This window comes from Meles meles, chromosome 14 (assembly GCF_922984935.1).
Source record: "Meles meles chromosome 14, mMelMel3.1 paternal haplotype, whole genome shotgun sequence".
NCBI classification, from domain to species: domain Eukaryota; kingdom Metazoa; phylum Chordata; class Mammalia; order Carnivora; family Mustelidae; genus Meles; species Meles meles.
Window position 1 is genome coordinate 18,553,001 of NC_060079.1, and position 15,486 is coordinate 18,568,486.

Genomic DNA, 15,486 nt, shown 5'->3' on the forward strand with positions numbered 1-15,486 from the left:
TAATTTTATGCTTAACATTTTGACAAATTGCCAAGCTATTTTCTACAGCAGCTGAACCATTTTACATTCGATTTCCCTAATAGTTAATGGTGTTGAGCATGTTTTCACAAGCTTATTGGCCATTGGTACATCTTCTGAAATGTAGCTCAAGTCCCTTACGTATTTTATCTATCTATTTATTTATTTATTTTTAGAGTGGGCTCCACAGCATAGAATGGAGCTCAACCAGGGCTAGAACTCACAACCCTGAGATCAAGATTTAGATGCTTAACCGAATAAGCCACCCAGGAACCCCTCTTCCCCCATTTTTAAATTGTGTTTTTTTTTATGTTGCTTTATGAGGTTTTTTTTCTTTTTGTTTTTTTGAGTTTTTTAAAAATATATTCTGGATATATAAGTACTGAGATATATGATTTGCAAATATTACCCTCTTTTCTGTATGTTGCCTTTTTGCTCTCATGATAATGTTCCCTGAAGTGCAAAAGTTTTTAATTTTGAAGTCAAATTTATTCACTTTTTCTTTTGTTGCTTATGCTTTTAGTATCATATTTAAGAACCCACTGCCAAATCCAAGGTCACAAAGATTAACCCCTATGACTTCTTCAAAGAACTTTATGGTTTCAGCTCTTATATTTAGGTATATATATACATATATATAAATATGTATATTTATATATTAGGTCATTCATCACTTTCAGTTAACTGGAAATAGCATCAGGTAGGGGTCCAACTTCATTGTTTTGCATATGGCTATCCAGTTGTCCCAGTAACATTTGTTGGAGACTATTCTTTCACTACTGAATGGTTTTAACACCTTTGTCAAAAATCAGTTGGCCACAGATGCTCAGATTTATTTCTGGACTTTAAATTCTATTCCATTGATCTCTATGCCTATCCTTTGCCAATTCCACAGTTTTCATTACTGTACCTTTCTAAGACGTTTCAAACTAGGAAGTGTGAGCTTTCCAACTCTGTTCACCCTTTTTGAGATTGCTTTGCATTTTACTCATTTTTATTGTTCATTGTCTCTTTTTCCTCCCCTCAACACAAACTCTATTAGGATGTGAATTTTTTGTCCACCTCTGTACCCCAGCACATAGAGTTAAAGCCTAGCATGTGGCAAGTGTTTAGTATTTGCTAAATGAATGAATGGGCTCTTGAGAAGATAGAATCATTCACAGCTCCCAGAAAAGAGTGGGGGTGGGAGGAGGAAAGGTGAGGAGAGGAAGAGATAACCACAGTTGAGCAATTCTGGTCAAAGAAGAGTTGAAAGGGCAGGAAGGAGGGGCGGCTTAAGGCCTCGGGCTCCAGTGCCAAGGGACCCTTTCAAAACCATACTGGTGGGGCGCCTGGGTGGCTCAGTGGATTAAGCTGCTGCCTTCAGCTCAGGTCATGATCTCAGGGTGCTGGGATCTAGCCAGGGAGCCTGCTTCCTCCTCTCTCTCTGCCTGCCTCTCTGCCTACTTGTGATCTCTCTCTCTGTCAAATAAATAAAATAATAAAATCTTAAAAAAAAAAAACAAAAAACATACTGGCAGGAGGGCATGAGCAGCAGTAACCATTCTGGTGTATGAGTCAGTCTTCAGCAATTCAAAAGTACTAAAACTAAAAATCATGTAGTTATTATCATGTTGAACATTTTATACTTTTTGAAGATAAGATGAAACAGAATGAATAACCGTGAATTGCTTTCTGTGGACTGAAAGGACAAATAGCTTTTGCATCTTATCTCAAGAGTCTGCACAGCTTTTAGCATATGTAAATAAGTATTGTTGATAAGTTAATGTAATTTCACAATCATATCACACAACATTCCTTGAAATGTAAAAGTACCATACTGACCTTTAAAAAAATTCTGAACAAAATCTTAAATAAATACATCTATCACATTTAGTCAAATGAAATAACTGGGGAGTGACATCAGCAAGTCTAAACACTATTGTTACTAATGGGACCCAAGCCAGTGAATAAAGAGCAGAGCTAGAGTACATGTAGAACAGCTTACGATAAATGCATTGGCAAATTTTCTTTGCTGTTCATTACTTTTTTCAATTTGCAAAATTTTTAAAATGTAAATCATGAAGGAAGGACGGAGAGATCATTCCTCTTGAATATATATTATATAAACTGCCACTGAATAATTGTATTTTTCTTACATAATAGCAAATACTGCTGCCATGAGATTAAACAATATATGCCACTCCACAAATAAAGCCATATGGTTCCACCTGTTTCTAGGTTCCATTACAGTACACCTACTGGTTAAAAAAGAAACTGTTAACCACATGATGCAAATATGTCTCTTACTTAGCTTGTTCAAAATCAACAAAGTGTTATCAATATAATTTGGCACAGTTTGACTTATTAGGGGATTTAGATATGCATCTCCTTATTCTCTTGGTGCTGATGATGATTTCACACAATATGTGAAATATATAAACTAGCACTAAAACTGCATAGCTCTGGGATTTGCCAGGTGCTGATTGCTCTACTCAAGCCTCAGGGAAAATGCACAATTGCCCCAGGCAATCATCCTAGGTTTAATTAGGCCTGGGAGTTTTATTCCCTGGACAGCAGTGACAGCCTGGAGAGAGTTTTGCCTCAACTTGGTCTTCATCTTAGCAACTAAAAAAAAAAAGACCATGGGGCAGTTCACCACCACTCCTACAAAATCCACTCCAGCAGGCGAAATTGTTATTTCTCCTTCAAATGCAGCTCAGGTCTTGTAGGCCTCTGTGGCTTCCCCAGATGGAATTTTCCTCTCGGTCAGTACCTTACACACACGATGATTTTCACTTTGGGTCATAACTTGTTTGTTCGTATATCTCTCTTCTCTTGAATGGCAGAGTCTTTAAGAACTTGACTTGTTCACCTCTGTAGCACCAATGTTTTGCCTAAGATTAGCATGTAATATTTATTACTAATTATGTTAAATGACTATGTCACCTAGTGCCGACGCCTGGGAAATAGTAGATGTTTAATAAATTTTAACTACCAGAAAATTTCTTCCTCTCCTCTACTCAAAATTTCGCTTTCTTTTTTTCCCCCCTTTTCATCACCATTCTGCTGTTAAACTCAGCTCAGGCTCTCATCACCCTAGAATCCTGGTTCTCTCTGAGGGATGACTTCGCTCCCTGTGAGTCTCTTGGCCATGTCTGGAGACATTTCTGGCTCCACAAGTTGGCTGGAGGGAGAGGGTCCCACTGGCATCCAGGGCTTAGGGGCCAGAGACGCTGCTAAACATCTCAGAGAACAGCTCCCACAAAAAAGAACTGTCCTGCCGGAGGCACTGCTAGATTTTTATTTCTTGAAATTGACTCCTGGTCATTCCCCTCTAATCCTGTTCTTTCTTTCCTTTAATCTATTCTTCCTATAATCTCCCTTGATTGAGATATAATTGACATAAAGCATTATATTCATTTCAGATGTACAACACAGTAATTCAATATTGTATATATTACAAACCGATCACAGTAAGCACAGCAGACATCTGTCACCAGTTTTTTCTTGTGATGTAACTTTTAGGATCTACTCTCTTAGCAACATTCAAATATACAATACAGTATTATTAACTATCTCACCACTCTGTTCCATTCCATGGTTTATTTTATAACTGGAAGTTTGTACCTTTTGATCCCCTTCACCCATTTTGCCCACATCACATCTCCAGCCTCCAGCAACCACATATCTATTCTATATATCCAGTTCTTGTTTTTTTTTTTTTAGATTCTATATATAAGTGAGACTAAAAATATCTATCAACATTTTCCTGTTTAAAAGGTCTTAAACTTTTTTTTTTAATGTCCTTAGTTTTTGGTTTAGTTGTTGCTAGAGTTTCAACACTATCAATACATCAATATGTCAAAAGTGGAACTAGAACCAAGTCTTAAAAATTCCTGTTTATCATGTAGGTGTTTTACAACTCTCATGAACATTTTTAAATAAGGAGGACACTGAGGGGAAAAAACAGACTCTAAAAGATGACAGCTAATTTTTCTTCAGTAATCCAAATTTCTAAACCTACAAAAGCCAAATCTCCCTTCTAATTTCATTTGCAGTTTAAATGCTGTTTCACTGAAAGTTATACCACACACTGAATTGTGATCTCTTATCCTGGCTAGATACCCTCTAATCTAACCTTGATTTGTTCAAAATTAATCTGATCTAAGGCTGGTAGGCTTTAAAAGCAAAGAATTTTTAAAAAAATATGAGATTCCCTTCATTTATATGACTTGCATGTTGTGAAATTCCACAGAATTTATTCTTAAATGTAAAAAAAATCACATACAGAAGTAGGTGGAAAATATATTTACAAGATTTTTTAGAAATTTTCCATTAAAAATAACATTCCATGTAACTCATACAGCTGATAGGGATTTACATCCTGAGTATATAAAGAACTCTTATAACTCAACAACCTAAAAACAAACAATATGTCAAAAGTGGACAAAGCACTATGAATAGACATTTCTCCAAAGAAGATATATAAATGAAAAAAAAAAAGAAGGTATATAAATGGTCAACAATACGATTGCATGATAACATCATAATCAATAGTCATTAGGGAAACGCAAATCTAAACCACAATGAGATACCACTTCATAATCATTAGGATGGCTATTATCAACAAAACAGAAATTTAGAAGTCTTGGCAAGGGTGTGGAAAATGACAATCCTTGTGTATTGTTGGTGAGAATAAGACATGGCTCAGCCACTGTGTTAAGCAGTTTGGCAGCTCCTCAAAAATTAAATGTAGGATTATCAAATGACCCAGTAATTGCACTCCTAGATATATACACACAAAAGAACTGAAAACAGGTATTCAGATGCTTGCACACCAGTATTCACAGTAGTATTACTCACGACAGCCAAAAGGAGGGAAACAACCTAAGCGTCCATGAACAGATGACAGGATAAACAAAATGTGGTAGATATGTACCATGCAATAATATTCAGCTTTAAAAAGGAAGGAAATTCTGATACAGGCTACATAATGAATAAAACTTGAAGATGTTATACTAATAAAAGGAGCTAGACACAAAAAAGCAAATTTTGTTTGACTCCACTTACATGAGGTAACTAGGACAGGCAGGTTTATAAAGATATAAAGTAGAACAGAGGTTACTGGGAACTGGGAGAAAGGGGAATGGGGAGTTCTGTTTAATGGAGACAGAGTTACAGTGTGGGAAGATGAAAAGGTTCTGGAGAAGGCTGGTAGTGATAGTTGCACAATAAAGTGATGAATTTAACGCTACTGATTTGTATACTTAAATGGTAAAAATGGTAAATTTTATGTATTTTTACCACAATAAAGAAAAAACTCACTCCAAATGTTATAATAATTTGCTTCATCACTACCTTCAAGGGATTTTACAAATAATGTCTCCCTCTACCAAAATCTGAGGGTTTTTTTTTTAATCTAATTTTGAGATGGAAAATAATGTGCCATTGGTACAAGGAAGTCTTGAAAGAAACTAGAATCCCCCGTAACATAAAATGCTAAGAAATCACCACACCCCAGGCCCAATTATATAGGATAATCTCCTTCCAAAGCCCACACCAGTGAAGGACAAGCACAGTTTTGTACACTCTCTGGCATTCTGCCTGCCTTTCGGATCCTTTCTTCCACTTAATGCTGATTCATGTAAGCATATCAATTTTCTCTGATGGCCATAGCTTAGGAGAGAAAGGAAGTACTATTTTTAAAGTATCATTTGCTTCTACACTAAGAAAAAAGGGAAAATATGGAACAATGTCCAGAAAGCTTATTTTTTAAATGAAGAGTATTTTTTATCCCAGAACCAGCCAATACCAATTTTGCATACTATCAATCAACATTATTGAGCTTTATTTTCTTGGAATTTACATTATTTTGCAATATAAACTATAAAATTCCTTGAAAACAAAAAATTGCGTTCAACAAACATCTATCGATTCAACTGTGAGCATTCTGAAAGAAAGCAGAAATCTAAATCTTTCCATGCACGAATACATCTGATGTGTATTTATTAAAGCTTTTTTTTATTAAAGATTTTATTTATTTGAAAAAGAGAGAGCATGCGTGTGGGGTGGGAATGTAGAAGGAAGGGAGGAGAGGAAGAAGGAGGTAGGGGAAGGGGAGACAAGCAGACTCTGCACTGAGCAGGGAGCCTGAGGCTTGATCTCAAGACCCTGAGATCATGACCTGAGCCAAAATCAGGAGTCCAATGCTTAACCAACTGAGCCAGGTACCCTACACCTGATATTTAAAGTTGTATTAAAATCTACTAATAGTCCAAAATCTATATGCCTTCAAATCCATTAGGAGGTCCACAGATTATGAAATTCACTCTTTCATAAAACTTTATGATCTCCTAGAATAGGAATGTAACAGACTCTACTGCAAGAAAATATTATTGGGTTAATAAATTTATCCTATAATACACAACTAAGTAAAAGAACATCTGAAGTTAATTTTTATCCTCATTTCTGGATATGAATTAACTGTCGCTCAGTTTGAATTAACTGTCACTACGTAATTACTGCCTGAGTCTCATTCAATAAAAGCCCACAAATATATCAAAACCCTCATAATGCCTAACATACACATGCAATCTCATTTTATTTTTTAAAGATTTTATTTATTTGACAGAGAGAGACACAGCGAGAGAGGGAACACAAGTAGGGGGAGTGGGAGAGGGAGAATGTGGGGCTCGATCTCGGGACCCCTGGATTACGACCTGAGCCGAAGGCAGTAGCTTAATGACTGAGCCACCCATGCACCCTATGCAATCTCATTTTAAAACAGAACTCCAAAAAACACTTTGATTTCTTTTTATGTTAATACTGAATTTCACATAAAACAAAAGGCCTGACTAAAAATGATGTGTTCTGACTAAATCTGGACAGGGTTATCATACTAGGCAGCCTTGTGCTCATGACATGAGGTGCTGAGGTAAACTGGTATCATCAGCATTTATACTTAGTAAGCCACTGGGAAAGTTTTGATTTACATTCACCTAAACCCCTGGGATATGGTTCTCTCGACCACTCATCTAGTTTGATTTTTCAGCTAGAATGTTAATGTTGACTGGACATTATTTCTTAAGTTTCAGTGGAGATTTAGAATTATTTTTTAAAATAAAGACTGGGGCACCTGGGTGGCTCAGTGGGTTAAAGCCTCCGTATTCACCTTGGGTCATGATCCCAGGGTCCTGGGATAGAGCACCACATGGGGCTCTCTGCTCAGCAGGGAGCCTGCTTCCTCCTCTTTCTCTCTCTCTCTCTGCCTGCCTCTCTGCCTACTTGTGATCTCTATCTGTCAAATATATAAATAAAATCTTAAAATATATTTAAAAAAACAAAATAAACATAAATTTTTTATTGTTGCAGAGTACCACTTCTTTTGGAGACAGAATTATGATTCTTTTGCTTATTTGATATTTTATTTATATCAAATGTCGTGAAAGGAAAGAGGAATAGACATTAGAGCAGCAAAGAGGGGATCTAAAAAACATGCCTAATCATTTGGGCCACTTTTTTTTTTAAAGATTTTATTTATTTATTTGTCAGAGAGAGAGAGAGTGAGCACAGGCAGACAGAGTGGCAGGCAGAGACAGAGAGAGAAGCAGGCTCCCCGCTGAGCACGGAGCCCGATGTGGGACTCGATCCCAGGACGCAGGGATCATGACCTGAATCGAAGGCAGCCGCTTAACCAACTGAGCCACCCAGGCGTCCCTCATTTGGGCCACTTTTAAAGTAGATACAGAATGCTATAAATTTTTTACATGTAGTATTCTCAATATTTAGAACATGATTAAGGGCGCCTGGGTGGCTCAATCATTAAGTGTCAAGATCCCAGTGTCCTGGGATCGAGCCCCACATCCGGCTCCCTGTTCAACCAGAAGCCTACTTCTCCCTCTCCTGCTCCCCCTGCTTGTATTTCCTCTCTCCCTGTGTCTCTCCCTGTCAAATAAATAAATAAAAGCTTAAAAAAAAATATTAAGGGTAAGTAACTCACAAAAGACTGTTGTAAGAGAACATCAACACTGTCTTGGGAAGGTTACAGCCTAAATTTCTAGCATTCCACACTATGTTCTTCACATTGTCAGCATATTCTTGGAGATGTTATATACAACCCCACAAATATGGTATTTTATTATTCAAGTTTAAAAGGGCCCACAAGGTAACTAGTGTCTCCAGGAACAGGATGCAACATGATATAATGAATATTTGGACTAAGAAGACTTGAGTCCGAATGCTAGCTCCATCACTAAGTGTGACCGTTAAGTAATTAACCACTTTGATCCTGTTCCCTCTGCCGCAAAACTGGAACAAAAATTACTACTTTTCATACTGAGAGGAAACATGCAAAAGCAGTCTGAAAACTGTAAATTAATGTAACGATACTATTTTTTACTTTTTATTATTAACAAGTAGTTCTACATCTGCTTATTCCTCCTGCATGCCTTATTATAGAAGTAAGAGGTGCCAAAAAAGAAGAAAGGAAGAAAGATAAAGTAAAACAACCTCAGAAAAAGATCAGAGGCAAAAAAGGAAAAAAAGAGGATCAATGTTCCCATTAAAAAAACAAAACAGGGGCGCCTGGGTGGCTCAGTGGATTAAGCCGCTGCCTTCGGCTCAGGTCATGATCTCAGGGTCCTGGGATCGAGTCCCACATCGGGCTCTCTGCTCAGCGGGGAGCCTGCTTCCCTCTCTCTCTGCCTGCCTCTTTGCCTACTTGTGATCTCTCTCTGTCAAATAAATAAATAAAATCTTTAAAAAAAACAAAAACAAAAACAAAACAGTATCTCAACATACTAGCATTGCATTAGGAATCAAACTTATTTTTTTTATGACATCATTTTCTGCCCACTCAGCATGAAATGCTACTATTCACCCAACTAGGGGACAGATATTTCTGAGGCCATAATTTACACTTTCTATATAGTTCCAGAGGGAGAAGGCAAGAAGATAAACGGAGCCCGAGAGACATGAGGTGATCACTCATAAAATATAAAATTATATATAATTTGATATAAAATTTGATTATCCAGCAGTTCCACCTGTGCAAAACCCAACTGAGAACAAGTGACAAGCAAATGTCTACCTGCCAAAATAGGTCTTACCGAGTCTGCACAGAAAAGCTCACACAGGATGTACGTGCAACTGCTTTTGGCTACGTTTAAACAAGCATGTTTATATGATTTCCAAGTTTATAGCAAATTAGAGCAGCACACTGTGGGAAGGATGAGGAGATGCTTCTGGGGGCACATGACAGCAAAACGAAATCGAAGCTGGCAGCTGGACCCCAAGGAAAGGGACCAAGACAAGCCATACCAAACCAAACCAACAAACAGAAAAACTACTGAAAAACAGACAGCAGGTCTCAGAAGTACAAGCGTTTGAGGTCACTGGATCTGGGAACGACCAGACCTTCCTTCCAGCTCCAGCCTTGCTTACCGAGCAGTTTGTAAACGGTGTTCTTCAGAAATCTGGAGACCGCAGAGAGACTCCGTCAGATGCAGCAGCAAGACAGCAGGGCAGAGCTGGACGCCAGGGGAAGGGCAAAGCTTTCGACTCTGTCCCTCTGCAGATGCCACCATCCACCAAAGCAGTCCTCTTCATTCAGCTTTACTTAATGAGGCTTCTTTGATAAAAGGGCCCTGTTGACTTAAAAAAAATTTTTTTTTTTAATTAAAATTTGACCACCGCTGACTTCTACACTCCAGGATCCTTAAATGCAATACATTCCAATGTAGTAATGAACTCTATGCAGAGACCTGGGGAGAGGGAAGGATGGACAGGTAGAGCAGAGAGGACTTGAAGGGTAGTAAAACCATTCTGTATAACACTACTCTTGCCCAAGCGAGAAAAAGAGTCAGAAAAACCCCAGGGAAATCTTATTTCTCTTCTTCCTCAAGCCCACATTCAATAGGTCATTAAATCCCCGGGATGGACCTTCCCACATATTTCATAGCTATGCCCCATCCCGGACATCCCTCATGAGTCTGTCCTTCTGGGCCTCCCCACATCCACCCACCCCCAAGAAAGTACCTTCCCTGTTGGGCCACGATTGCCCTGTCATTCCAAGTCCAGAGCAGATCCTGTCACACTTTTTAGCGACATACCTTGCTGTGAGACCGAAGCACAATGAGACGGAAACTATTTCTAGGGCTTGGGATTAAAAGTGTTGCATTTGTACTTTAAAATGTTTGTCACATATGTGTAGGGGCGCCTGGGTGGCTCAGTGGGTTAAAGCCTCTGTCTTCAGCTCAGGTCATGATCCCAGGGTCCTGGGATAGAGCCCTACATCGGGCTCTCTGCTCAGCAGGGAGCCTGCTTCCCGGTCTCTCTGCCTGCCTTACTCTCTGCCTACTTGTGATCTCTGTCAAATAAATAAATAAAATCTTTAAAAATAAAATAAAATGTTTGTCACATACATGTATATATAGATTTGTCCAATTTCTTTTTTTTTTCTGAAGATTTTCTTTTCTTTTAAGTAATCTCTATACCCAATGTGGGGCCCCAACTCACAGCCCCAAAATCAAGAGTTGCATGTTCCACTGACTAACCCAGCCAGGCACTCTGTCTCCAAATTTCTACTATGCGCATGCATTTATATATTTTACATGGAAACCAACCCCCAAAAAAGTGCATGCATTTATATATTTTACATGGAAGCCACCCCCCAAAAAACCGGAAAAAACAAAAACAGCATCCTGGGTAAGATTTAGTACATTTAGCGTCACTTTCAAGCCGGGCTCTTCAGAATCTTTCTCCTCAAACTACATTCCTTATCTCATCAATCCTCATTCCCTTTGTCTTCACTGCCTCCCCTCTGCCCTGAGGCCTGTGCACAGTGACATCCTGGAAACCTCCCCAGGGCCCCAGGCAGCAGCCTTAATCAGCTATCCACAGCTCTTCTGGGCTTCCACAGCACCCAGCATATATAGACCTTCTTGAAAGCACAGAGGACACTTTCTTCTTTATATTTGTTTCTTGTTTTCCCCAGAGACATCCAGCTCCTAGAGAAAGCCCCAGGCTATGCCACAGAATGGTGTGAATCGCCTAACACTAGGTCTGGCATACAATAAATGTTGTATGAATGAAGGTAAAATCCAGTGTGATTATCAATAACAATATCTACTGTATTATTAAGGTCTACATAATTAGGCTACCTTTCGACCTACAGCCCATTGCTTTGCTGATGTAAGATAAACTCCTGGGACAAGCAGAAGCATATAATGCATTTCCTCCTTCCTGTGCATTTAATAGTCTTTCTACTTAAGGTGCTGTCATATTGCACACTAACCTGTATGGAAACACCTGCAAAGTGTGAAATGGCTATAAATAATATTTTAAATAATTTTTTTAAAATGGCGTGTGGGTAACTTTTAAAGTTTTATTGATGCACGTGTGTTGTGGGAGGTTGAGTTTCCTGACCAAGGGCTGCTTGAGTGGTGGAGATTATAAACTGAGGGAGAAGAATCACTGATAACTGTGTTCAAGATTGGTCTTCGGAAAGTTCAGATTTTTAATTGCCAAAGATATTCATGAAGCAGTGGAGATGGTGTGTCAACCACCATTTCACTGGCTTTGCTAGGTGTCCATGTGGCCATTTAGAAGCACCATGTCCCTTCCATTGGTCTCCAATCTCCTTCAGACACAGATCTGATGATGTGATTCATCTGTTCAAACCCTTTGGGGATCTCTCTTTGGCCCACAGGTTAAAATTTAATAGTTTTCTCTTGCCTACAGAGTAAAATCCAAATGCCTAACCCTTCCTTCTGCCTTCTTCTACAGTATCTTAGGGAAGAGAAAGGACGGTGGTTGAAGGAAGAAACGAAATCGAACAAGTATCAGCGATGAGCCAGACACCTATGCTAGATGCTAGTCCCTTCTCTCTCTGATAGTACAGTTGTAGAGACAGGAGCGGAGACAGAACCTAAACACATTAATGCCAGACAGGTGATAGATTACAACTGCTATTAAAAGGACCAGGGGCGACTTCCTGTAGGAGGGGCCATGCACGCTCACTCTTGAGCCAGTAGAAGTTAAGAGGGAAAACCAGAGAAGCAAAGGCTCTTCTCCAGACAGACACAGTAGTACAATTCCAGGCCCAGGGATGTCTTCAGCATCCTTCAGTTCTAAACAAGGACCTGGTGCAACAATCTCTATTCCCCTTACACTTTGTATATCACTTTTATTTAGACTCCAAAAACCCCATATGGTACCACTGTAATTATCCTTGTCAAGGGTGATTCAAAATACACACACATACAAAAATGGAATTCTAACCAGGAAAAATATAGAGAAATCGAAATAGATTGCCCCCCCCCTTTTTTTTGCATAAAGAAACTATTGGGTAAATATTTTGATATTTGCTTTCCTGATCTCTTTCTAATTAGGCTATAAAATCCTGATTTTATTTTCCTTTGGTACTTTATTTTGTTATGTGATCCTTAGAGTTAGGGACCTTCTAGGCAGTGCAATTACTTAAGGCACAGAGTAAACAATGATTGAATGAATAAACCTATATAAGCTGCTCAGATTTTATCTTACTTTCTAGTGTAATGACTACATCAACAAAATCACATTTTAAAACCCCAAACATAATCCATACAATGTCTTGAAAAAAAAAATGTGTATTTGCAATCAACCTAAATTAATGACAACAGAAAGGAAGTGCCACTCCTTTGAAGTAACACCTAGGCACTGACTTGCCATTGTTTGCAAACATAGCCCACATCTAATGACTGCTTTGTGTCAACACAATTAACCAAGAAGCCCTAAGGGAAGCATTTCTGTACTGTACACAAAGGTTTCTCTTTGACAAACACCTGATCTAATTTTTGCTCCTAGAAATGAATTTCTACTACCACCACACAACAAGGAAAGATTAATATCAATGCACCAACAAGTTAAGGAAAACTACAGGAGAACTAAAATCTTTTTAGCCTTAACACATTTTTGCATCTTCCAAATTCACTGGCTTCTAATCGTCACTCATATCATTAATCAAACTATTAATCATAACTAACAATAATCCCATATCATTCTTCATAACCATTACTCACCAGCACTGCCATTTTGTGAACATGCTGTGCCAATTTCTGGGTAGTCATTTGGAAACTGGGATTCATTTTTCCGGACAAACAATGTTCTGAGTGCTGATTAGATTCCCTGGCCAGCCCACTGAGACCCTCTGAACTCCTAATTAGCCTCTAATACTGCTGACACCAGCCCAAATAAGCAATGTCAGTCTTCAGCATGAGTAAGCTTGTCCAAGCTAAGGTGTCTCGAATCCTCACAACTACCCCAATGCACAAGATTTTCAATGAACTCTTTTTCCTACGCAAACTCCAGTTCCCTCCTGTGTGATTCCCCGCAAAGAAAAAAAGGAATATGGATTAATGGATTTAGAGTGAAGCGTGAAGAGAAGTCAAACATTCTACCATGAGATGGAAAATTCTGATGGAATCTGTGAATCCTTCTTGGAGTTATTTTCTGAAATGTGTGGCTCCCAAGTCAGTTAAATTTAGATACAAGAATTCAGAAAGCAACTCCCAGCACTTCAGCTGAATTTTACCATCCATCAAACTCCCCATAAAAAAAAAAATAAAAATCTGCAAATCTGCTCCAGACCTTCCACAGCCCACAAGTACTTAAGTTAAAAATCCTTCACGCCTTCTGATAAACGGTCCCAAAGGACAGTTCCAAATCAATCTCTTACCCTATCCATGTCACAATGTCTGCATTTCATCAAATCAAATCAAAACATACAGTTACATACACACTAACCAAGCAAATCTACATTTGACCAGCTTTCGAGCAATTTAACAGATTAAAAGAGAAAAATATTAGGCTACATGGAAAAAGATACTCCTCGGGATAAAGCAGGGTTGGGATCAAGTGTGCTCATGGCCCAGCCTAGCTGGGGAAGCGCCCTCAGGAGCAGTGAATGTAAGCTGTTTCTACTCTGTTCACACTTCCATTACTCCCAAAGCCTCCCTCTAGGTTGTTTCAGAAACATTCTCTAATGTCAACCCATCTGGGTGGTCCCCAGAACACATGCGCACTTTACAGATTATTTGTGCAGTGGTTGAAAACTGGAGTTTTCTCCAGGTCACTGGAGTTCTGGGATGAATGGTCATCCTTAGTGATGTCAGTGTTTATAAGCCAAAGACTACTTTTCACTAAACCCATTTCATGACTGAGGAATACATGTTTTCCATGTATAGTCCTTCAAAATTAAATTTGAAAAAGGGGAAGAGGAAGTGAGTGATCAAATATCAAATTTCCCCATGTGGAAATTCATATACTAAAGCAATGCCACCAATGATATCTGGTAATCAGAATAAAAAAGAGAGAAAAAATTTGATATTTAATACTACCCCCTCTCCCAAGAAAGAAATCAGAATTGTCTTTATAGGAAAAATCAGACTTTGTAGGACTCCTTTACATTTATTTTATGGGTTAAATTTTTATCCTTGAATTAAATATGGGTTAGAGAATGAAGGGGAAGAACCAAAATCTTTTCAGTGTTTATGACTTCTAAAATGATACAGAACAGAACATACACATTTATAATTTGTTTCTTCCTGTTTCTGCATTTCATCTTAAGTTATAAATTTAAATTTTATGTCAGAGTCTCTTTGAATCTCAGAAAATTGGTTTTGAGTTGATTAGACTTCCCAACTAAAACTGTAAAATTGAATGTATTATAGGGGCATGATATTTATACACAAATTATATTTTTATATTACACTATCTCTATTAATTCTGAGTTACTTAACAGAATATGACGTATTGTAAGAAATGATTTAGTATTGTTTATTAACACAATGAGCATGGAACAGAAAGGAGAGTCACCTCTTAGCAAGGCTGATAAGAAGACCCTTTATGCAACCAACCTGACCTAAACAGAAATTCATCTCAGTAGCGGTCTGCTTTTTCTTTTTTGAGCATAGTTTGAAACATATACATTAAAAACGGTATCAGTTTTTATGTGGCTATAGGGTTGGGGAGAGGGGTTAGCATATCATGTTAGCGATTTTCTGTGGAATCACATTAGAGTTTCATTGTGGTAGTCATATCACACCAAAATCTGTTTTTTTGTTGTTGGTGGTGGTGGTGGGTTTTTTTTTTTTTTTCCTAAATGGTTTCCATTGTGCCTTTAGTGAATCTGATATGGAAAATTGCTAATGCAATAAGCGTATCACATAAGCTTTCCTGACTGTAATGCTCAGCCACAATACTAAGAAGAGGCTTGACTGGACGGGAGGCGTTTCAGAGCCAGCTCTCCACAGCCTCTGAACAAAGTCCTCAGCTCAAGCTCAACACTGGCTTTTCAAAAGATGCACTGCTAAGATGTACTGTCTGGGGGAAACTCTTTTACAGATTTTATTTTAGGAAACAAAACAAAACAAAACAAAAACATGGGTTCAGTGAAAGATGTGTCACTTAATTACTATTTATTGACTGACCACTATGCTAGGCACTGTG

General features: G+C 38.3%; 1 protein-coding gene across 3 annotated transcripts in view; it reads right to left on the minus strand.

The window, feature by feature from the left end:
* Positions 1 to 15,486, minus strand: part of SMAD9 (SMAD family member 9) — a 74,919-nt gene that overhangs the window by 55,732 nt on the left and 3,701 nt on the right. For 2 of the 3 annotated variants that reach the window (XM_045978142.1, XM_045978144.1), the window contains exon 2: positions 9,442 to 9,651. The gene's annotated coding sequence lies outside the window, so the exon portion shown is untranslated. Of the gene's footprint in view, positions 1 to 9,441; positions 9,652 to 10,035; positions 10,257 to 15,486 lie in introns of those variants that run through there. The other variant, XM_045978143.1, reaches the window with a different exon arrangement.